General features: G+C 37.6%; 1 long non-coding RNA gene across 1 annotated transcript in view; it reads left to right on the top strand.

Annotated features, from left to right (window-relative positions):
* Positions 1 to 380: 380 nt before the first annotated feature.
* LOC144652465 (uncharacterized) overlaps positions 381 to 26103 on the top strand; it is a 33330-nt gene continuing 7607 nt past the window's right edge. The window contains exon 1 of the long non-coding RNA XR_013570543.1: positions 381 to 418. This is a non-coding gene — a long non-coding RNA (uncharacterized LOC144652465). The remainder of the gene's footprint in view (positions 419 to 26103) is intronic.

The raw sequence follows: 26103 nt of genomic DNA on the forward strand, positions 1-26103 counted from the left end.
TATTAAGAAACAATTATTGGCTTATTTTTTTGCAATATCCAGAATAATCAAGGTCGAGGCAATTAGTGCTGTCGGCAAAAGCTCAAGTTTATAATCCAACCCTTTAAGGATACTTGTACAAATGTACTTCCTTGCATTGCACCTGGCTGGAAGATAGGGCCAGATTATTGTACATAATTGGCATATACCGGTAATAAGAACCAACCAAGCAGATTGCAGCATTTGTATTACTGTACTAGTTTGTATATTTTTGTCATTTTTACATTTTAAACGCTTTATCACCTGTTGGCCACAGACGGAGGCTTTCAGAGAGGCACTTTTGAAACCGCCTGAACCAAGGGGAGTAAATGGAGGAAAGGAACATGGTTTTCACGCTAAAACGTTCAAAGAGTACAAATGGGATGGTCTTTTGAAGAAGGTTTATAGCTACAAAATTGGAAAGCTTAACTGCTGTGGCAAGACTTATGAAAAATCATCAACTGCTCGGGATCATATACAGTGATCATAAGGATGAGGGAAAGAAGGCGTACCATGCGCCAAATGCTTTAATCGGAAACTTTGGTAAAAGGTATTAGTAGCTTAGGGAGCTGAGTTTGCTTGGAGAATAGCAAAATATAAAAAACTTCTCATAGACGTACGCCTGAACAATGAGGAGTGAATCTAGGAAAGGAACGTGGTTTTCACGCTACAATGTTGAAAGAGAATTTTAAAAGCATGTGAACAGGAGGCTCCTGTTAAATTTTACGACTTTCTAGACAAAAGCTATTATTCCATTTAAATTTCTTCAGATAAATTTCATCAATACTACATAGTTTTTGAGTTTTGAAATGGTGGAAATTAAAGCACTGGAATGGTAATATGCTCTAAATCAATTATCACGATGACATGACTGCTGCATCCATTTCAATTTCTTTCGGATATTTTTCCAAGTGATCAAATGTTTATTGTGTTTGAAAACAACAATGGTGGAACTGACCTAGAAAAATGTGAGTTTAGATTGATGTTCCAAGCGTGGAGCATATTGCAAAAGACAGCACTTGGACTTGGCTGTTGCTGAGACTGCTATCGTGGCAATCTAGTATTAAAATAGGACCAATGGAAGAAGGAGTACGAATCGTATAACGGCAGACCAGAAAATTACTAAAACTTGCAAGCTACGTTCCCACTCATCAAAAAAGTCATCCATAACCAACTGTGGCTGTAAGAGGTGCATTACAATTGCTGCTCCTAACTCGTTTTGTACAGGGTTATCAAGTATTAACTCCTTTTCGTACTAACTGTTGAATTGTAATTGCATACGTTTAGCAGGATGTTATTGAACAGAGCTGTGTTTTTGTGATTGGCCGAAATCATCTTTTTCAAACTCATTTTGTTAACATGACTGGTGCATCCCAACTTACTAGATATCTTTCCAAGTGACCAATTTTTTCCTCGTTTTTGAGTTCCAAAAAGATGTAACAGACTTGGAAAAGTTTGAATTTCAATCAATACCTGAAGCTTGGTGCATACTGCACAAGTCAGATAACAGGCGTCCAGTGCTTAAGACTCAAGGTAATGCGACACACTGGCATCATCCCTACTTCACTTAAACCTCAATTTAAAATATATTAAAAACCAAACAAGTCAAAAAATCCGCCAAATATTTGACATCAACGTTAAAAAGCAAAATTGTTAGCCAAAAAAATTAATGGGCTGAAACTATTACTTTCTGTAGGCACACAAACCCAGAAGCAAGGTAGAGCAGAGAAAGATGGGGATGGCCAGAGAAAGAAAAAGAAAAAGACAAGCTCCAAAGTTGTGTATAAATTGTGTAATTTAATATGTACCCTTGTAAACTGCTTCTAGTCGTTGCAAAGACTACTCAAAATGATCACATATCTTGGGAAATTTCTTCCAAACCGGTTTGATCTACAACAACCATTGAGATTCAAGACTTCTTGATCAGCTTCAACTTTTAACATATTCATCATAAGAATACACAAGCACCAACTCCTTCGATAATTGACTTCATGAATCTATGTTGTAACGGATTTATGAGTTGTCCATGTTTTGGGGAAAAAATTCATACGAGATGTTGCTATGGTTGTACTGTATCCTGACCATCACATCATGGGTTGCTTGGTATAAAACTTCCCTGATTTGGATTTTCCGTCATGTCTGTGTATTGAAGGGGTTTTTTGTAACGTCTGTTTTGAACATTACAACTCTTCAACATTATGTTAATTTTTTTATCCTGAATTCTACGCTTTCTCTTTCTTATGTTGCATTATATATATTGTTATACTTCAGTGTTTGTACATTTTAAAAGACACACCAACGGACAACATGACAAAAACTTTTGTAACCCTGCACAGGCTCGTTGCAGTAAAAAAAGTTATGAAAATGATAATGATGATGACAATGGTTTATTTAACAGATCCACCTCGTGGCTTGTCCTTTTTTTCAATTTAAATTCCAGAAAAGGAGTGGCCGATTGGTGGTAAGAAGACGATCTTAATGTTGCTTGTTCTTTTTTTGCATGCTGAGTGTAAACACCTTTGAGAAAACAACATCATGCAAACGTTCATCTTTTATTAATTTCATGTTTTCCTTTCCTTGTATATTACTATTGAACTTTGCATTTTAGGGTAAGATGTTGCTAGGATGGCTTTCCGGGCATTCTAATTTTAAATTGGCGACTGTTGGGAGGAGAGGCACAAATCCTATAACAAAAGACGCAGTAAATTATGAATAATGTGAGATATTTCTTCAATCAAAATGACGTAAAACTTGCACAATACGTTCTCGCTCATTAACAATAAGTCATTCAAAACCAACTTTGGCTCTCTTGCGCACAAGTTCTTAGGAGGCGTGTCTTCTTCTATTTGCCATCTACTGGCAAGCTGAGTGTTGCACAGAACCAGGCAGATTGACAATTCTGCAATGTCAAAGGCATCTGACAATTTCACTCTGCGAGGACTTGCAGTGAAGAGCTGAAAGTCTTCACAAAAGAAAGATCTTGTTACTGCCATGATTGCATGATTAAAAATTTTGACAACTGTGAAAATAAGGAATGGGTGGATGACTGAAAACATGGAATTTAACCGCTACGGAGAAAAAGGACATCGATGCTGTCATCGAGCGATTTGACAATTACTGTATCCCAAGAAAGAATGTTCCGTTTGAGCGTTATCGTTTTAATTTGCGACAACAAGAGCCTGGTGAATCCTTTGATCGTTACGCAACTGCACTACGCCATATTGCGGATAAATGTGCTTTTGATGCCATTACACCATCTTCAATCTCTGTCAAGAGAGCCCTCAGGTGCTACAACCAGAGCTACAGAAGATGCAGCACCATTGAACATTCAACTAAACTTGCAGATCTTGTAAAAAAAAGTGCAGCATTGTGGCAGTGGCAGCTGAAGAAGACAGAAGACAGTCACTATGATTACCTTCTCAAAATCACCAGCAATGGAGTCACTTTCCTTAAAGAAGGTTTCAATGACTCTTATGGAAACATCTATTCCAGAGGACAAGCTGTTCTTCTGGGAAATTTCTTTTTAAGGGAGAACATAATTGACTGCACATCAAATTAGATGAGAAGGTGGCAGCAGTCTAACCAGGAACTGTGCAGTATATTTGTGGACCACTTGCACCAAAGCGAAAAGGGTGAAGACCAATTTATCAAGTTCCTTTGGAGGAACATGAGCAAATTCTCGTATCTCTGTAACTATTTTTTATTCTTAGTATCTTGGAATTAACTTTCTTGCTAACATTTTTCTAAATGAACTGTATTTATGCACATTTCACAAAAGAGGGCATAGAATGCAATATGGGTACCTGGTAATTGAAAACTCGCTTGAAATGCCTCTGATTTGACTAAAATTGCATGATTGTAAGATACATGTAGGAACCAATTTTGTTCACTTTCTGAGATATTTCTAACAAAAATTAATTCTTTGTTAAATTTTTCAATTTCACCCTTTTGTTACACCTTTGTACATCAGAACTGTGCTACTGATCACTTACAGTATGGAGTGCTTTATTAATTTTAGAACACCTTTTATATTTAATTAACAGAGGTGACTGAGGACCATTTAATCCTTACACAAACGTGCTATGGATTCACTACCTTGCCGAAAAAGCGACAAAGACGGCATTTCCTCAAATAAACAAAGAAATCAAGGAGAACCTAAAGAACAAAAGCAATGTTGGACAATGCTATACAGCATTGGATGTAGTCAAAGACTTTTTTGAATTACAAACAATTTGTCAGCCAACCACTATTATTGACCCCTTGTTGCTCATTTTATTCCATTTTGGAGAAGTGTTGATTATTATTATTTTTTTTAATTTTGAGCCCCTGTTGCTCATGTTTTTATTTTTCAGGGATGTCGCTAAGGGCCAGCTGCCGGCTAATTTAACCAACTGAAATAGAACTTAAATCCAGCTGAAATTTCAGGTGAAAACAAAGACTTAGACCTGTAAACGTTTAGAGCTACCAAGGCCAGAAAAGCCAGCTGGGCTTGTTGTTCACAAGCCGGCTTAGTGTTTTTTTAGCTACATTCCTGATTTTTGATGAGCCTAATGGTTGCTCGTTTGATTTATTATTTTTATTAATCCCTAGTTGCTCATTTGAGTTATTTTATTATAATTGAGCCATTGTTACTCATTTGATTTCTTTTTGTTGTCGAGCATTTGTGCTCATGTTTTTATTTTTGATGAGCCCTTGTCACTCATTTGTTTTATTTTATTATTGAGCATTTGTTGCTCATTTGAGTTATTTTAATACCTATTGAGCCATTGGGATGTCCATAATGTTCGCTTTATAAAATATATACTATATACAAGGCTAAAAAGAGTTAAAATGGTAAAATTAATATGATAAAACCAAACGTTTTCGGCTGTTTGCCATCATCAGGGTTGAAGAGACCGTCCGCACGCATGCATTTATATCTTATGTAATTCCCGTTGGGAAAAGTTTACTGACATAAGAAATGACTTGTTTGTTCAAACTGGGGCGGAATTGTTGGATCATTAGACCCTCAACGATTCTACGCTTGTGGAATGTCTGTGCTGAAGAGAGAACACGCCAGGTGAAAGAATGCGATGGGTTTTCCCGCAGGTGTTTTGCAGGTTCAGAGGTGTGAGCAGGATTTGCTCCCGTTTTGCGGCAAAAACGAAAAACTTAGTAAAACGTTTATTGCTAAACTCAACAAGTTTACTAATTTCAACTTCATCTTTGTAATCCTGTGGCAAACAAGGCGCATCAAAAGCCTCTTTAATAACAAAGGCTCCCGTTTTGCGGCAAAAACGAAAAACTTAGTAAAACGTTTATTGCTAAACTCAACAAGTTTACTAATTTCAACTTCATCTTTGTAATCCTGTGGCAAACAAGGCGCATCAAAAGCCTCTTTAATAACAAAGACAAAAACACTCACAGATCCAAAGTTGTTTACAAAGGAGATTGTTCTTGTGGGGTTGACTACATTGGCGAGACTGTGCGAAATTTAGAAGTGCGAATTGCGGAACATTCAAATCCTGCTCACACCTCTGAACCTGCAAAACACCTGCGGGAAAACCCATCGCATTCTTTCACCTGGCGTGTTCTCTCTTCAGCACAGACATTCCACAAGCGTAGAATCGTTGAGGGTCTAATGATCCAACAATTCCGCCCCAGTTTGAACAAACAAGTCATTTCTTATGTCAGTAAACTTTTCCCAACGGGAATTACATAAGATATAAATGCATGCGTGCGGACGGTCTCTTCAACCCTGATGATGGCAAACAGCCGAAAACGTTTGGTTTTATCATATTAATTTTACCATTTTAACTCTTTTTAGCCTTGTATATAGTATATATTGAGCCATTGTTGCTCATGTTTTTATTTTATTATTAAACATTTGTTGCTCATTTGAGTTATTTTAATACCTATTGAGCCCTTGTTGCTCATGTTTTTATTTTTGATGAGCCCTTGTTGCTCATGTTTTTATTTAATTATTGAGCCCTTGTTGCTCATTTCATTTATTTTCTCCTAAAAGATGAAGTGGACTGCATCTATCAGAAACTGTCTAAAACAAGATCAGGCCCAACACCAGCCACCTAGGATCTACCCTCAGCCTAAGATACAAAAGCCAAATGTACCATTGAGACCTACAATGTATATTGTGTATTGTACACCTTTGCTTGCTCATTTGGCTGTACACAGTTACCAGCTCTACACATTTTGTGATTACCATTAACTACATGTGTGAAAGAATACAAGAAAAGGAAATCATCCCAACATCATCTGTACATGTACATGTAAAATCTTTATTTACATGTACACTGAATGATCATGCCAATTGAAAGATGCCATAAAGGCCACAATTCCCAAACTAGAAAATGATCTTCCAGCTTTGCCGACCACACAAACCTAACACTTACACAAATTGCCAACCTTTTTAATTTTGTACTACGATCCACATTATTTTCCAATACAATAGATTGATTTACCAACAACAGGGGAGGTGTCTCTGCAGTTATAGATAACATCTTCATGAAAAGATTTTTAGGGGCCTGCAATTAAGCCTAAAATCTGGAAGGGATACAGTGTATGCAAAGTCTTTTACTATCATCTTTGATCCAGACCAAGTCAACAGCTTTTTACAACATCTGAAATAACCAACAGCCCACTTTTTCTTCTAACATGATGACCAAACCAATTACCTCATAACAAAACCATTAGTTATCTCCAAAGAAAAGATACTATTATCGTCAGTGCTTGTTTCTAACGGGCATCCTTCTTTGTTCGTATGAAAACTCACTACGACCTCCAGACCAACAAAAAAACTGCAGGAAACTAAATCTAGTGTGGTTTTACCCTACATTAAAGGGACGAAGTCTCCATGATTTAGTGCTACATGAAAATGCAAGGTGTTGGTATAAATAATAATAGAGTCAAAAAGCAAATCCAAGAATAATCAAGTTTGAGCAAGCCTAAAAATATATTTTACTTTGATTGTAACAATGTTTTAAGATATTGAAAATGACTTTTCAGACAAGCACAAAAACATGTTTCTGTTTTTTTTTTTTAAATTCAAATGTTCAGTTTCTATACTATTGTTAGCAAGAAATATATTGAATTTTAATATTCATACCTTTTAGAATGAATTATGCCTTTCTTTGTTGATCAAAGGCTTACATGTAACTTTTTTTAAACACTGAGTGCACCCTCATTATTCTATTATAGTTAACACCAAAATGTATAAGAATTGCTGCTCCTTTAAAGGCATTGGAGGTTCTTTGTTACTGCCTACAACAACAAGGCCTTCGCACTCTTTTTTAATCAGACAACTCTTCTGTCACATTAAGTGCAACCAAAAGATGCTTTAGTAGGCAACAAGACAGTGTTGTCTTCAAGATTTCCATTCATGCAGCAAAAGTATATATCTTCAAGATTTGCATTCATGCAGCAAACGCAGGGTTATCAAAATAAGCTGGCAACAGGCCCATTTTACCGGCTATTCTAAATACTGCGCCGGCTATTCTGAACCCTCGTAGGTCAGTTCTGAGCGCGATATTGGAGAAATAAAATCAAAATAAAATTGTTCAGTAAATAATTTGTTTGAACCAAAATTGAATCACAGGGAATAAAAAACATTTACCATAGTTTCTTGGTTAAAAGGTGCACTCGGACCCAAACTTAGCAATTTTGACTTTATCATGCTAAGTTTCCGAACTGAAAATTTTACCAAAACACTACGTTATAAGATGCACCACGAGTTCGGGAGTTGGAAAGATGCAGTCATAAATTAAAGGGGCATTGTCAACCAGTGTCCTTTGCGCGCCTCTGTTGTTGTTATTATCCGGGATATCATTCGAAAAATATAAAGCGGTAAAGTTATGCATGCACATTTGCCAATTTTATCTGCTAGACACAACGTCACTTCTGTTACAGTAATTAATTTTTTATAAGTTTTTATTCTCACTAGCTTTTTACGTTTAGGATAATTTGATGTTGAAAGAGGTTTTGTAGAAAAAGAAACAAAAAGTTTTTTTATTGCCTCCCTGACCTTTTTGATGTGTCATTTATATGAACACTGAATTTGAGAATACAATGTAGCTTATTGGAAAAGGCCTGTTTTTTAGCAAGTCTCATTACTTTTGTTTTTTAGGAATACAACAAAAATACGACGAAACAGCGCAAAACGTTGCAGCAATATTGCTCCAAGTGAAATTTCCTCGAAAAGCGCAGGCAGAAATTTGGGTGCATTACTTATTCACAATACTGTAAACATGCATTTTTTCCACACGGATTACCCCGGTAATAAAATGCAATCAGTCTTGTCTCCGAACTCGCATATCTGACATATTTTGGTTCTTTTTCGTTGTTATAAAGAATAGCCTTGCCAGCAAAATTTTATTCAAAAACAATTTTTTTCATTTTATTTATTTTTATTCATTTTGAAATTTTTAGTAATGTATTACAAAACAATTGGTGTTCTGGGGAGTTCCTGGGTGTTCCAGCTTTTTACAGAAACCCACTGAAACTAACTGCAAGCAAACTGCAGTGGAATTAATCACAAAGTATACCTGATAAAATTTAAATCAGGGATTAAAGACTGTACATTTACGAGTCAGAAAATTATTCTTACTACTTTTGCTTCTAGCACTAGTGTTTGCTTGGACTGGTGGTGGCTATGTGAAACAGCTTCAGTTGCAGAATATTTTGCAGTTTAGCCAACATTAAAGTACACTAATATATAATCAATCACACTAACCAGGTTTCTTACAAAGGACTGTTGTAGTTTGAAGTATTCCCAGTTTATTCCTTGTATACAAAACTGCAGTGTCCGGTGTTACTGAAAAGAAAACATTTATCAAGTTACTCTACTCCCAGGATAACATAAAAATTACACGGTTCATAAACAAACTGAACATCTTAATGGATTGGCACGTCAGGTTTATCATACTATGGCAAACCGGAAAGATCAAAAGTTTATTAAACCTCAAAGACAATCAAAGTGGCTATCTGCTATTGAACTCTGAAAATAAATTACGAAAAAAAAAACAATGTGGAACAGCTTCAGTTGCAAAATAATATTCTGCAGTTTAGCCAACATTAGAGTACACTAATGTGTAATCAATCACACTTACCAAGTTCTTGCAAAGGACTGTTGTAGTGTGAAGTATTCCCAGTTTATTTCTTGTATACAAAACTGCAGTGTCCGGTGTTACTGAAAAGAAAACATTTATCAAGTTACTCTACTCCCAGGATAACAAAAAAATTACACGGTTCATAAACAAACTGAACATCTTAATGGATTGGCACGTCAGGTTTATCATACTATGGCAAACCGGAAAGATCAAAAGTTTATTAAACCTCAAAGACAATCAAAGTGGCTATCTGCTATTGAACTCTGAAAATAAATTATGAAAAAAAACAATGTGGAACAGCTTCAGTTGCAAAATAATATTCTGCAGTTTAGCCAACATTAGAGTACACTAATGTGTAATCAATCACACTTACCAAGTTCTTGCAAAGGACTGTTGTAGTGTGAAGTATTCCCAGTTTATTCCTTGTATACAAAACTGCAGTGTCCGGTGTTACTGAAAAGAAAACATTTATCAAGTTACTCTACTCCCAGGATAACAAAAAAATTACACGGTTCATAAACAAACTGAACATCTTAATGGATTGGCACGTCAGGTTTATCATACTATGGCAAACCGGAAAGATCAAAAGTTTATTAAACCTCAAAGACAATCAAAGTGGCTATCTGCTATTGAACTCTGAAAATAAATTATGAAAAAAAAAACAATGTGGAACAGCTTCAGTTGCAAAATAATATTCTGCAGTTTAGCCAACATTAGAGTACACTAATGTGTAATCAATCACACTTACCAAGTTCTTGCAAAGGACTGTTGTAGTGTGAAGTATTCCCAGTTTATTCTTTGTATATAAAACTGCAGTGTCCGGTGTTACTGCATCTATTATGGGAAAGTAAATATTCCTCAAGTTAGTCTACATGTACTCGAGGATAACAAAAAGCTTAATACACAGTTCATAATAAACTAAACTTCTTAATGGATTTGCATGTCAGGTTTATCATACTATGGCAAACCCAAAAGATCAAAAGTTTATTTAACCTCAAAGACAATCAAAGTGGCTATGTACAAATGAACTCTGTAAATAAATTAGGAAACAAAAAGCAAACTTTTACAAAGATTTGCCAAAACAAACAGTATCATTTTGAACTTTCAATCCACTCAACACATACTGTAACATCCAAAAAACTTTTGAGGTTTTGAAAGGTAAAAGCCAGGTTGGACAAGTTTGTGGTCAAATATAGACCTCTTTCATAAATGGCAAGCATAATAATTATTCTTTTGTGTACATGCAAATAAGCCTTCCTAGCCTTGTTTTTGACTAAAAATTCTTTTATTTTTACACATGTTGACGAGGCTTGGAAGGCTAATTTACATGCACATAAAAGAATAACAATGAGACCCGCCATTTATGAAAGATGTCTATAGAACAAGTTTACCTTATTATACTACCACAATACAACACAGAAATGCTTTGTTATAGCTTTCGTTTTTATTTCATTCTGAGAATTAATTTATCACGCGCAATGCGACCTAATGCGTGACGTCTTTGTTTGGTCGTCTGAGATGCCGCAAAATATGTTTTTTGGAAAATTATAGGCCCGGTTGCAATTCAGGAAAAAATTGAAGTATAGGACATTAATTTTATCAAATTTGAGAAACGATAGGTCTCTTTTGATCAATGAATTCCAAGACACCAAATCCGTTTCCATGTTGTCATCTAACCCAGACATAAACCAATTACGCATGCAAATTTGTATGCCTTCAACACTTGAAGCTTTGGAATACATTTCTTGCCTTCATATTGAATGAAGTGAAATTCTAAACAAAGTTTGATTCTAGTTTAATCTTTAGTTCGGTAATGTTGACTTTTTCTAAGCGAACCCGAGATTTGAAACCCCTTTGTTATCTGAGACGCATCTTGTCTGGGAATATATAGTTTACGTTTATTTAATAGCTGTTTTGAGTTCAGTTTTTGCGGGGGTTTGGATTTAGAAAATATTATTATTACACTGCTTCTGCAATCAGAAAAAAAAAACAGAGGTGTATTTTCATTAACATTAAAGCCTACATGGGTATGTGCCAATCAACGGGGTATGCTTTTTGCCTCTCTGACTCTGGAACAGGGTATACAAATCATCCTTTTGACTCTGGAACAGGGCTGATTTTTTTTTCTCAGAATCCTGATTAACATGATCGAGTTTAGCTATGAAACTCCGCTCCTCTCATCGCTTTATCTCTGAGCCACAGAGGCAGTCAAGTGAGTGCTTTGTGATATACATTGTACGTTAGAGTTTTAATATTTATCTTCATATATTTCCATTGTGGATATTGTCTGGAACAGGATACCTATTTTGCAATGTTTGTCTGGAACAGGGTTGCAAATTCAGCCTTTTTTCTCTGGAACAGGTCCAGAGTCTCAGAGACTCAGGGGCACACTCCATACTAAATTTAAGGGAGTTCCCCCCCCCCCCAGGATTAAAGGTGAAAGCATTGTGTTCATTTACTGTTTCATGCCGCTGTGCCAAATACAAAATGAATTTATAATTTTACGGCCTTAGGACAGAATTTTTAACCAGAAATCATACAACATTTTGAAGCTAGTTGCCTCCTGGCGACTGGCTTTATAATTTCTTTTATGTCTCCTTTTTAATTCCAAATAACAAAGAACTTTTGACTGACCAGACTGGCTTCTTGTCAGGTGAAAACTTGTCCTTGGCCAAAAATTATTAACTTTGCAGGCTTGTTATAAGAAAATGTTAGAGGGCTTTCAGCTGCTTATCGAGGCTACAAAAGTAGATTTTACTAATCACCTGAACGGAGCAACTCTTAGTAATCTAGTTACATCTTGGTGTTTTTCGCATTGGAAACTATCTTAGAAAAGTTGATTTCTTGTTTGAGTCTGTAAGTCTACTGCGCATGCGTTTAGCCCATACTTCCATGAGTTTGGAAAGACAACACCATTAGGAGAGCAGTAGGTTTTCAAAAACAAATATATAGCTTTTGTGTAATTCATTTCCAAGTTAAAAATGGGCAGAAATCAAATATAATCTATAATGCCAAAAGCAAAATGTAATTTCACAGTGTGGAAAGCAGGGCATGGGAATAAGAACCATAACTCAGAGCCAGCCCTCCACCTCCACCATATAAATAACATTACATTTTTTGAAATGATACTTTTAGACCAAGTTAAAAATAGCCGCACATACAACCCCCCACCCCACCCTCTTCCCCAGCACTTTTTTTGAGGCAGCTTCTCACGTTGAGAAAGGTGGAATGAACAAAAACCAACAGGCGTTGTAAACTTTTATTATGTAGATTTGTGCATAGATGAAAATTTTGTGAGCAATGGCTTTTGCCTGCATTTACATACGAATTAGGCCAAAATTTTTAAGCCTTGATACAACGGGTCCATACTGGATTGGTCAATTGGCTTGCAGGTTTAATAAGTTTTGGAAATTCGTTTTAAGAGAATTTGACAATGGAGGAAAAAACATGGATTTTCGAACAACATAGAAAAGGAATGCAACAAAATAATAAATAAAATATAACAAAAATCCGGACGAGAAACGTTTGTTTTTTGTTTCTTTTTTAACTTGGTTTTATTTTACATGTAAATATCGTTAGCACTTCGAAGTCCAGAGCGCCAATTTCGCAGGGGTAATAAACTGTTTTTTGTTTCTCTAGGTTTATCTTTGCTGTTGCTTATAACATGAACAGAAAGAATATGACTTGTGTCCGCTGATGATAAAATCCTAGACAAGTTTTGTTGAAAGCTTACTCCCACGTGGAAAAATATGACACCTTTCAAGCGCTAAGCACAGCCAGCGCGACTCGTTAAAACCACGATAACACGTAATATCTTGCTTATATCTGACTTGTTCCGTTCTTCATATATTATAAAAACAGTTTTATACAACAACATTCAAACCTTACCTTACATCAAGCTTAGGTCGATTCGTGGAACATCTTGCAGAATAATTAACGCGGCAGCTGGTTGTGGGAGAGTCTTGCGTGGACTGTAGAAGCGAGAAATGCACCAAACTTAGCCAGGAATAGCGGAAACAACGAAAGAACAACATATCAGTAACCATTAAACACTATACTCTGAAATGGCTCACATTAACAGTTAAAAACAAATCTCTAATCGCTCAAACGTAACCCGCAAACTGCTAACTACATATATGGCGTAGTGGACGCGTAAAACATTATACTGTAGTATTAGCCAGAAATGAACCTAACCTGACACGTCCATAACAGAGACCAAGAAAACGCCATTTCTGTAGAAGAATGCCTGGACCATGAAAAACGTCAGTGTGCAAACGGTTCACTTTCCTCTACATCATCCACATGACAGCTCTGGAGAGTGAGTTGCTGTTTGCCGCCAGAGCAGAGCCTCCGCGCCTTTTTAAAGGAAACCGCTGATATGGATATAATTATGTCCACGCCACTTTTTCTGCATAAATTTGCATAAATCCATCCTTTCGAAATTTATCTGAAAAATTCCGGGATTAAAACAAATTAATACCTTAACAGAGGGAAGTTTCTGTATAACTTGTTAAACCTCTAATCGTTTCCTGATTAAATCAAACCCCTTGTCTGGACAAATTTAACTTTACATTTCAAACCATAAATCTTTTTTTAAAAAGACTTAGGGCCTGTTTATATGGAGGAGAGTAAGGGAGAGTTGTCCCTGGTAGGAGGGTTAAAGGCTTTCCACAAGTTGCTCGGCAACTTTTTGGCAACTTTTCATGTTTCGAGCAACTTTTTCCCCTTCGAGCAACTTTTTCTCTCACGAGCAACTTTTTGCATTTTAAGCAATTTCCAGACCGAAGATCTCCGAGGATAATCCGAGTGTTGTTCAAAGGCAATACGAACGTTTCCGAACATTTACGGAGTTTGCCGAAGATTCTCGAGGAACATCTGAAGACGTTCCACCTTTCGGCTTATTCTGCATAGTAAAACATTACAAAACTCGTCACAAACATAACGTCATCGATATCATCACGATTTTTCTCAGTTAAAGAATTCCTTGTTATTTAACAAATTTTCCCCCTAATATGTTGTTTGGATACTTCTTTTGCTGTAAAAGTGCATAAAACTGCTTAGAAATCTTACTCTCAAAGGGAAATTAGCATATATTTAGATAAATTCTCTTGATAAGAAGCAGCGTTTTGGATTTTTTGGAGCAACTTTCGAGCAACTTTTATTATCAGAAGCAACTTTTTTGTATTTTTGGAGAAACTTTTGAGCAACTTTTTGAGAAATTACGGGCAACTTTTTTGGAAATCTCGAGCAACTTGTGGAAAGCCCTAGGAGGGTTACCCTCCATACCGAGCCACCCCGGGCGAGTGAGCTTTTCATACGTTTCTTTATAAATAGCTGCGAACTGTTTATATAAGAAATTGCAAAGTTGGCTCGGGGGGCAGGGTGACCCTGGGTGAAAGGTCACTCGCTTTGAAGGTAGGGTGACTCTGGGGAGCGAGCCAAATTTTTTCCATATAAACAGTTTGATTATTTTTGCCTCGTCTTCCAGGGACAAGTTGACACATACGGAGCATGCGCAAACGCTAAAATCAGCAAAAACAAAATTGCAGATAAATTGAAAACGAAGTCGGTGGAAAATTAATTCAAAATATGTTTTTGGTCGACGATTCAGCGTTCCTGATCTTAGAAAAAGCAGCCATAATAGATTTTTCAAAACGACTCTCGCCAGTCTTTTGAACCGAGAGGGCCAAGTTTTGGCTCGGTCAACAGGGACAATTTTCTCATATAAACTCGTTAAAAGATGGCTCGGGGGAGAGGGTAACCCTCCTACCAGGGACAACTCTCTTCCATATAAACGGGCCCTTAAAAGTCTTTTGAAATTAAAAAACCTTTTTCTGTTTCGATTCTAAAGTCATTTTGGAATTCATGCTGCTCAGGATTATCCCATTTGAATACAACAACGCGCGTCTCATTCTTAAAAACATGGCATTCCTGAACATTAAAACTGATAAAAATAAAAGATAAAAAGTAAACAGATAAAAAAAAAACCGTTTCAATTTGAACTTTGCTACTGATGAAGGGTTTACTCCCGAAAAACGAGACAACATTCCGCACTTTTTATATAAAAAAAAAAACATTTTATAGTACATTCCTAAACGTTTCCTAACAACTTACCGGTAACTGGACATTCAGTTCCGCTGAGGAGCTTTGCCCATAGTGACCATGTTTCTGATGTTTCTGTAGTTGGTTCAACTTAAAATGTTCTTGCAATTGATCTGGAGGTTTTTCTTCGTACGTTATGAACGCTGTACAAAATACATTAACCGGCTCCTCATGAACTTCACGCAGAGCAAAACAAATGTTCAAAACATCAAAACAGTCTTGTGTTATTGAAATGAGCTTGACAAGTCACAATGAGTCGCGAAACCGTGAAAATCGCACGATTAGTCCATTCAGAGAAAGCCGCACAAAGGCGAACTTGTTTACGGTCGAAGCCGAAAGATCACTAATTAGACAGCTTTGTCCTGATGAAACGCGCTTTATATAATGATCCCTCGGGAATTATATAAAAATAGGGTCGGATAAATACTTCGAACGTCGGTATTAATCCATATACATATCGAGGGCCGTACTGACCGATTTTTTTACGGTTAACCTGTTTTACACTGGCTAACGGTTAGAATGTTCCATTTTTAGCCCTAACGGATAAATTTTTGGCCGGTTAAAGAACTCTCAAATTAACGCCATGTATAAAAACCCCTAAATTGGAAAGTTTTTATTAGACGTGATACACCTCCCTCTCAGTGGCGGATCCAGGGGAATCTGGGGGGACCGGACCCCCCTCCCGCTATCAGACCTGACACTTGCTTCCTATCAATCAATCAATAACATTATTTCTACACTGAAATAATTGCATCAACAGTGATAAATATAAGTTGACAAGCTTGCACTTATCTCAAGCATGTGTTAAAAAAACCCTTGTTATTTAACAAATTTTCCTTTAATATGTTATTCAGATACTTCTTTTGCTGTAAAATTGCTTAGACATCTTAGTCTCAAAGGAAAAATAAGCATATATTTTGAGAGATCATGGAGATTCTCTTGATTAGAAGCAGCGTTTTGGATTATTTGGAGCTACTTTCGAGCACCTTTTATAACCAGAAGCAACTTTTTATTTTTATTTTTGGAGCAACTTTTGAGCAACGCGTTGAGAAATTACGGGAAACTTTTTGGGAAATCTCGAGCAACTTGTGGAAAGGCCTCGCCCTTTACCCTTTTTTATACCATTTTAACAGAAAAAGCACCCCTTTCGTATACCTTTTACCAAAACAAAAAAACACAGACCAACCAGTTAACCAATCATAACTCCGCGAAGCAAAGACAGCAAATACATGTCGTAGGCACGAAGCGCGGGAAAGCGTGGGTGAGCGAGTCATTGGTTTTAGTTCACTTTTGATTGGCTAACAAAGAGGCGCGAGATTTTTAAACCAATCACGAAGCGTAGGAGGGCATTTTGCGTGCGCATGCGTCGATATGGGCTAGTGCGCTCGACAGAGAAGTTCTGCTATCGATTGTTTACATATTTTTCACAATTTATGGCCTAATTTTCAGCTCAAAATAAAAGGTGTTTTAAGTTTTATTTGCTGTATACGATACTAAGAGTCCTTGCTTTATCTTCTGACAACAACAAGCATACTTTGGTGTCGGCGTGCCGTTTATCTCATCGACTTTGGCTATGTGTATTAAACATTGCGCGTGGACAAAATGGCGACCGAATGTCGAGAACCGTAATAGCTTGCCCATGTTTTTAATAGCTGGGAGATCTAAACGGACAAAGCGCTACGGCTACTTAGTACTAAAATATAAAACAGCAGTTTTAACTATACGATGTTATAATCAAGTATCCCGGGTTTGCGCGAGTGGTCATGATTTTGTTCAGATTTTTCATAAAACTGCAATTTCATCGTTCTCGCGATGCAAAAATCTCAAAATCTAACCTTGATCTCCAGCGTCTACCGATGATATATGGAGCCTGAAGTACTTGAACTATCGTCTAATGCTGCGAAGGTAGCGTTAAAAAATGGTCTATTGTGGTAATTTTTAGCTTTCTTTAACGTACGTTCTCGCTGGTTTATTCTAACAGAGAAACTATCGTTTGTGATTATTTCCTTAAACTTAAGCATTGGTCAAAATAACTTCACATTTCGATGTACCACAATTATTCCGTTGAACAAGAAAAGAATTGCTGAGATCGGTCTTAATTTTAAAGTGTTATGGTAATTCTTTGCTGGTAGACTATTTGTTTACATTTTACTATGTTAATTAGTACATTTTTGGCTCCTTTATCAAAATCTAGCCTTGATCACCAGTCAAAAAATAGCATGAAACGAACAAGCGATATATATATTTTTCAGAAACGTTCTAATAACTGCTGCATAAAATGTCTTAAGAAATAATTTTTAACTATAAACAATGTTATTTTCAAATTTTCATTTCAACGTTTGTTTCTTTAAGATTGATGTTCGTTCTGTTATAACGACTGTTTTACTTCTGTGTCGCCTAAATGTGATTTAACGAACTGCAGTCTTTTTCCAGGAAACCCTATTTGCCAGTCGAGGGCAAGTTGGCCTTGCTTTAGAGTCATCAGTGAGCTGCATTATCATGTGCAGAACACCCAAACATGTCTTTTTCCCTCAGGGAAAACCCTTTTCTTTGGTGGCCGTCCCTTTAGGCAAAAAATCTCCCGACAAGCTATAATATTGCTCGCACTCTGCTTGTATTACAGCTAGCAATTGATTTGATTTGAAGTTTTGATCCTAATATATCACACTCCAGCACACGAATAAATGTTTTCCTCTTTTTACGGCCTGTTTGATTTTTGTCGGTGAAGGCTTTCCTACCTGTCCCACATACTTTCCCATTATTTTCAACAACGATCCCGAAGCAGGCCAGAAAATCTGCTTTGTAAGAGCCTTGCCACACACAAAACTCTTTTTCTTAGCGAAATTTACGTCTATATTAAATTATGTGACGATAAACAGTACAAAAAACAAAGTTTGAATCTTCCGCGCCATTTTTATTCCCAAGATCACGCGGTCTATGTACAGCGGTTGCACGCATGCGCCCGCAAAATGCCCTCCTGCTACCAAACGCAATATTGCTTTCGATTTGGCGCGTTTCCAAAAATGGACATTATTCTTGACTGTCTATGTCAGCGGTTTCCCTTGGAAAGGCTCGAAGCCGTTCATGTGTTTACCATCCAACAGCTGTCGTGCCATGTGGACGAAGATGAAGCGCTTCCAAAGTGACTTTCTGCATGGTTCTGGCATCCTTCTTTAGAAATTAATGGCACTTTTCTTGGTCTCCGTTATGGACGTTTGGTTCATTTCTGGCTATTACTACAGGTATGATGTTCTTTAAATTTGGGGAGAGTTTCCATCTGAAGTCTGGGTAAATTTGAAAACACATCATCTTTTTTCTCTCTTGATAGGTCAACTATCCACACTGGGACAAGGGGAAAAATACATACCGTGCTCAAAATGCTATAATAGGCAATTTTGGTGAGAGATTATAACAGTTTAAAATTATTTTGATTTTCTAGTTCCTTACGTACATTGCCTCTGGGGGCTCACTCCGGTTAGCCTACTGCCTACTATTCACCTCGCTCTTTAGCTCTTTATATTTGTAAGGGTTACACAATATATATTATGTGTTCCGGATTTTAGTATTTTCGTTTTAGCTAAACTTCAGAATACCAGGCCACTTATTTACATGTCATTGAATAAGAATAGAATCCATTGTGTTATGCCTCGTTCTACAAAAGGTCCCGACACATGTACATGAAGTGGCCGGGTATTCTGAAGTTGCTCCAACCTACAATTTTATGTACTTTAAAGCCAAAAATGGGCAGTTCCAGAAAATATCCATACACCACGACGGACGGCTTTTTGGAATTCCGAGGGCATGGGGGGGGGGATACTTACGATTGGAATTCCGAAGGCATGGGGGGGTTCCAGATCTTGGATTTCCAGAGGAAACAGACAAAAGTGTATTTCTTGAAATGCTAATTTTGTGGATTGCTCATTTGTAAATAAAGCACAAACTGACGACCGCATAGCAGAAGCAGGATACTAGTGGATACAAGACAAGTATCGATCGATCAGGCATGTGTTTGCGTTCATTTACAAAAGAAAACCAATAAAATGTGGGTTGTACATCAAGCTCCAGAGGCCTTAACGTTGATGAATGTCTTCATTCACTCTTTTTTCTTGTCAAAGCGGATCCACAACATATTCAGCACATTCAGTGGAGCGCGAAACTTTTTTGCCACGCTTTGAGATGCCATTTTGAAGCATGTGGGATTGGGAGTAACTGCTGACCCCGAAGGCTCAAATTCAAGATGGCGGATATGTCAGTGCACTCGATCGTATTATCTTCCGAAAGTACACACGTACATAACACGATATTGTTATTTTAATGTTCTGTACCAGTTTGGGGAAATGTAAAGTTAATGTAGGTTGTATCTGTTGAACAAGGGTAAGGAGAAAACTCTTTTTTTTTACCATTTCATCCCAGCCTCTGTTACAGATCTTGTCATTTGAAATAATTTGATGCAAAATGCGCCAAATTGGGCATATTTGCAAACCCTGTCGGGAATTGTAAAGGACTTAAAGAAAAAAGGAAAAATCCGAACGGGCGGGGGGTTAAGGATTATGGAATTCCGAGGGCATGGGGGGGGGGGGGGTAACGCATTTTGGAATTTCCGAAGGCAAGGGGGGCTTAAAATATTGAAGCCGTCCGTCATGGTTTATGTCCAGAAAATTTTTCTGGAATTGCCCAATCAAGAAAAATTCGCTCTTTAAAGAGCACTGTGCGCGCAATTGTTTTCTATTGGCGAATAGAGATCAATGGGAGAACCAATCAGATTCGCGGATTTCAAATAGAACACGACTGAGTTTCTACTTACTATAGTTATATAGTCTCAAGTTACATGACGTCATACCTAGTAGCAATAGTTAGACGGTCATCTCAGCGGTCACACCAATGCAGTTAACTATAGATAAGTCTGATTAGCTCTTGATTTATTTTGAATTTAAATCGCATGACAGCTCTTGTTCTCAGGGGGGGTACTTTGGCTTGTAAATGACGGGGATGATCGAAGGATTTTTTTAGGGTTGAAATTTTCGATTCTGGGATTTTTTTGGGTTGGAAAATTTGGCAAGTATTTTTTTTGGGTGACTTGATTAAGATAGGGGATTTTTGGGGTATTAAAAACGAACTAAAGTGCCTTGGCGCAGCCTTGGCGTTTTTATGGTATGATGAATAAACAAAACAAGCGTTCTTTGTGTTATGATATTGCTGCTCCTGGCAATTTAGGGGTAATTTGACAAGAGATTTTTGGGTTTTTTTTTTTTTGGTCCAGGGATTTTTTTGGGTAATGTCGGAAGACTTAGGGATTTTTTTGGGTCCTGCATTTTGCCTTCATTCGATCATCCCCGTCATTTACAAGACGGAGTACCCCCCTGGGCCCTTGTTGTGATCTGTGTCTACTTGTTGTTCCCCATTGTTTTTCTATTTTTGCATGGCATATCGGCATTGAAGAAAATAAAATGAATTAAGGATGCTAGTTAAAGTGCCTATGAAGTAAAAAATAATTGCTGTTTATTTTTAAAGCTTTTCAAAATAAAGAAGAATGGCGTTTTCCTTTTTGCAATATCTTTTTTGGTTTTAGAGATACCGTACTCACATTTTTGTATTATGCAAATGAGGAAAGTGATGACGTCATTAATTGTTCCGCAAAAAGATGAAGCACTGAATCAAAAATATCTCTTGGAATATTTGAGTTATGTTCTTTAAACTTGGCACGATTAATGTACACCACAAAAGACACAAAATGACACCTGTTGTGCCATTGCCATGACAACAGTGTTGCAGCAAATACCTATTTTAATTAATACTAATATCCCTAGTTTTTGCTTATTATAATAATCAAAGATGATCCACCCCCAACAAGCTATTGAGGAGAGTTAGGGTAATAGGGCATTATGTGTGTTCCAAGCTGGACCCTCTGTCCCACTTAAAAGGGTTGCAAATTGAGATATTTGGCTTATGATAGAAGGAGCCTGGAACCAAGAGTGTTGCCATGGTTACATCATAGTATGAGTCATCTTGCACCTTTAAGGAAGGTCACTACTGATGCCAAGTTTCAAAAATATCACCTTTATATTTTAAGAGATATCCTTGATTTTGTGATCTGTCTTTTAGTGGAACAATTGAAGAGCGGCGGGAATAAACGGCCCCTGGACTTTCTGACTAAATCGAACATTATCGAAACAGCTCCAAATTGCGCATGCAGGTTTGTTTACGTGTGCTAAAAACTGTCCTGTGTTGCATTCGGCTGGTCTTTTCTTCGTTTTTCAGAAATTATGTATGCAAAAAAAAAAGGCATTTTGCAAGCTTACGTGCTCCCAGTCAGCTAGCAGTCTGAGTTTTCCAACGCATCGCGTGTACATCTTTCCCTGTAGGGTTTTCTAAGCGTCTACGGAAGACGAGAAACCATTTAACAAGCATTTCTTCGACTCGCTGCGCATGTCTTTTGTTGATTTGAGTAGCGTAGGACTGGATACTGCATTGTGACGTAAGGTCACATGTTAGAGGCGGAAGAGTTTGAATTAAGCGAAATGGCGTGTCTGTGAAAGTAAAACGGAAAAGTTTATAGTTTAAGCTCGATTGCGGCTGCCAGGTGGTTGAAGGACATCATTAAGTCTGAATACCCGTAAGTTTACAGCATCGCTCGAAGAACTGAGTGATGTTTCTGCCTTTGTTTTGTACAACAGCGCTGTTTAGCACTTCGGAAAAAAACGTTGCAAACAAGGTAGTTTGAGCCTGGCCACATAGAAGGCCTAAAACAAGAGGTTTCTTGCCGGGAACTTCGTCAACGCGAGTTTTACAGGGTCCGCTTGGGTTCTGCCGCGACAAAGTTGCCGAGAAGTGACCTGGTTTTAGACTTTAAAAAATTCTTTATAGGTTTGGGGGGGGACCTCCCCTTGCAAAATTATTTTCTGTGCCTCATTAAATATTCATCAATCAATAAATCAATCAATCAATCGATTCGTGCCTTAGTTTATCTTGTTTTCGCGGGATTTTGTAGATGTGTGATGATGTAAGGAGTGGAGATAGAAGTGAGAGCAAGCCGGCGGCACTTAACTGAAAGCAAAACTAGTATAATGTGACAACACGAGCAAACGTATTCAATCAACAATCAGTCTTTATTTCACTTTCACCTCAAAATTACAGCTAACGGTAACAGATTACAATAGTCTTGCCCGAAACAACAAAAAGAAGCTAACCGCAAGCAGACTGCAGTGAAAGCTAGCCGCTTGAAACGCTAACGCTAACCCTAACCCTTAAACTTGGGTTTAGCTTTTTGTTTCGTTTCCTCAGAAACGATACGGTATTATTTTGGCTTCGATGTGAACTATTTACACAGTGAGGGCTACTATCCAATCAGAAGAACGGTCGTAACCACAAAGTAAATACGTTTGACTGAAGGCAATTAATTTCGTAAAAACATGTTCTTCAAATATCGGAAAGATATTCTCAGCATGATAAAAAAATATTGAGAATCGTTGCAAACAGAAATATCTGACAACTGCAATGGTTTTAAGTTTGATTAAAGCGATGTATTGTAAGAAAACTAGAGAAAGCTCCCGTAGCGTTTAATTGTTAAGTAAACATTCTAGCGATTTTCTGAAACGGAAGTAAATTTTCACCAATCAGTGTTTGCAAGCGCAAACAAAAAAGAGATGACTTGTCGTGTTTGCTCGCACGGGGGGCTGCTATCCAATCACAAGAACGGTCGTAACCACAAAGTAAATACGTATGACCGATGGCAATTAATTTCGTAAAAACAGTCATGTTCTTCAAATAACGGAAATATATTCCTCAGCATGACCAAAAAAATTTAGATTCGTTGCAAACAGAAATATCTAACGACTGCAATGGTTTTAAGTTTGACTAAAGCGATGTATTGTAAGAAAACTAGAGAAAGCTCTCGTAGCGTTTAATATTATTCTGAAACGGAAGTAAATTTCCACCAATCAGTGTTTACAAGCGCAAAGAAAAACGGGATGACTTGGCGTATCTCGTGTTTGATCGCACGGTAGAGCAAGTGCGCTACAATTAAGAGAAGTGCATATTTGCAGGTGACTTACAAAGTTAATTTCACTTCATGTAACAGAGGAATGTATAAATGTGGGAGATTGCCCTATTCTATTTGTACAGGAAAATTTCACGGCATCTTCGACGTCACAAACAGCGCGAATACACGCAAAATTGCGTGGGTTCTCGCGTGGATGTACCCGGAATTGCGTGATCAGTGTCACGTCGGCGTCGCAAAAACATTCGAGTCTGCACGGAAAGTTGATAAATAAGTTCTGCTCAAAGTTTAAATTTTGTATGGACAGTATCGTATAGCAAGGTGTGCAACTGCCGTGTCGAACTAAATTCGTCTCCTTAAATGTTGTAACGCTCAATATTAACTACCGTTGCAACTGCTGGTGCAGATTTCTGAGATTAAATTAATGATATAAACATTATTTGGATTATTCAAAGCCATCGCGGTCTGATCGAAACTCCACAGTATCGCCAAAAATGCAAATCGTTATTATCAGTGTTACCAATGCAAGGCTGTTACACTGACAACAGATGCAACTTGGCTGTGTCTTATTCTGTGGAGATAATTTTATATTTGCCGGGAGAGCGTGCAGCGCGGATCGAGCAAAATACAATCCTGGTACGACTATATATAACATATAACTTTCTTTAAACTTGAATTTTGCTTAATTAAAAATCCTTGTTAAAAATCTGTGTATGGTAGCCTGCGAACAGGCTCCCGAGTGGGGTTACGCGAGCGAAGCGAGCGGAAGAGCGAGGCCTGAGGGGGAGCCTGTAGACTTCGTTTGATTCCGCCCATCCGCCCACTTGTAATGTATCCTGTAACAAATCTATCAGTAAGGTAATTAGACCTGTTGAAAATTATATTTTTTTACGCTCAAATGCACAGGCTCTCATAACATTTAGACGGGAATAGATTTGAGCTGATTTGCCGTTTCTGTTAAAATAATTTTTACTGATCTTGCCATCGGGCAAACGAGTATTCAACACGCTGAAAAACAAAGAATTGCTCGTGGCTCTTGACCAAGAAAGCAAGAAAATGTGATTTTAGCTGCGGAAATTGAAAAGCTGGGACACCGCTTGGACCGCTTGCGCGTGGAGAAAATTATTTTGAATTGTCATGTCTTTCTTGTGCTCGACAACTTGTCCGACTTTCTAATTCCTATGCAATGATTACCGGCCGTTGCAATAAACCTTTGGAACAGCCGGAGAATTCTTCTGAATGTACGACTCCGCCAAGCTCCAAACGACCTTCGGCACTACGATCACCGAAAGGTGAAACACCTTCGGCAAAACGCCAACGCCAATAAGATTGACCCTTAAGCAACAAAGAGAATGTGGCGGAAAAATCTTGAAGGAGTTCCCTAAACTTCCCGCGGCAAATGTAGATGGACAGGGAAAACGTTATCAAAGGAATCGGAGATCTAGCCTGCGAATACAGCCGCCTCTCATTCCCGTCCCGCAACGAAGAGCGAAACGGCGGCCAAGAAAAAAGCAAACTTGTAGCGCAATACTTTGTGTTGACAGCATCTGTCAATATTCATCGCGCAGTTGTCAAAAATTAGCGGTCTGACCAATCAGATCATGATACCAGAATCTGGTATCATGGATCGGCGGTTTCAAAGGACTGTCCACAGGCCTCCCGCGCCCCCGTACTTCCCCTCTTCCACTCGCTTCGCTCGCGTAACCCCACTCGGGAGCCTGTTCGCAGGCTAGTGTATGGTAGCTTTTTACATTAATTTGCTTTGGTTGTTTACGTGTCTTTGTAAAGTGACAACAGGCATTTCATTTTAAAGAAATGGCTTCGAAACAGTGTGCTTATCTCTGTTCTTGTCGACCAGGGTTTTGGTTTGTATGAATTTGGCATTTATTTGATTTGAGCATGTGATCAACTCAGAGAAGTATATACCTCAAGCTTTTTGTCAAAAGGTAATAATTTCATCTTCGATTAAAGTGTTGTTTTGCATTTTATCAGAGATCAGTAGTCACAAAACACTTTATTTATGGAACTGATTTATTTAAGGATTGTTTGTTTCAAAAAATAAACCATTAAAATTAATTGCATTACTCTGATCTTGCATTTTACTCTTGTGGTTTCATGTTTCCCCACATTGATAGGAATATATTTAAATATTTTCTGTAAGTTATTTTTCCATTCATGTAACATCCAAAGTTATGCTATCGGGTGCCATTTTTAAGCAAAAAAGTGTTCTGCAGAAATAAAAAAAATCATTTTAATTTCCACTGGATGAGTAAAAACGATAAGGCAAGCTCCCTTCACTTAACTTAATTTGGAGATAAAGACATATGCTATTTCTATAAAGAGAAATATTTATGTGTTACTTGAACTCTTGAAAGCTAAACGTAATGTCTCCTTTACATAAAATCGACAGTAGGTGTAAAATGAGAATTTAAGTTACTACTGAATATGAAGTTCTTCTTTTCATTCTGCACTCGTGCATAAATTCGGCAAATTTAACATACACTAGGACCTTCTCCAAATTAAAGTAAACCCCAAACCCACCTCTCCTTAAGTGTTACACTATTCTTACCCTTCCGCAATCAGGAAACGAAACACTATTTCTTTTTGAAATAGCTGCTTGTTAACCCTAAATTTGAAATGAAACCCTAGCGTCAGACCCTAACCCTAACCCTTGGGGTTTAGGGTTAAGCTTTTTTCGCTAGGGTTAAGCTAAGGGGTTGGGGCTAGGCCTGTAATCCCAAAACTTTAGCTGACTTCATCGTTTTGAGAAACAAAAGGTTTCCTTTGTTTATCGTTTGTAAAAGAAAAGACAAAAGAAGCCGCGCGAGCAAAAACCTTGTCTTTTTGCATGTGTAATTTTTCAAAAACGAAACAAAGACCAGTGAA

Source organism: Oculina patagonica, chromosome 4 (genome assembly GCF_052425735.1).
Source record: "Oculina patagonica isolate OP01 chromosome 4, crgOcupat, whole genome shotgun sequence".
In the NCBI taxonomy this organism is placed as follows: Eukaryota; Metazoa; Cnidaria; class Anthozoa; order Scleractinia; family Oculinidae; genus Oculina; species Oculina patagonica.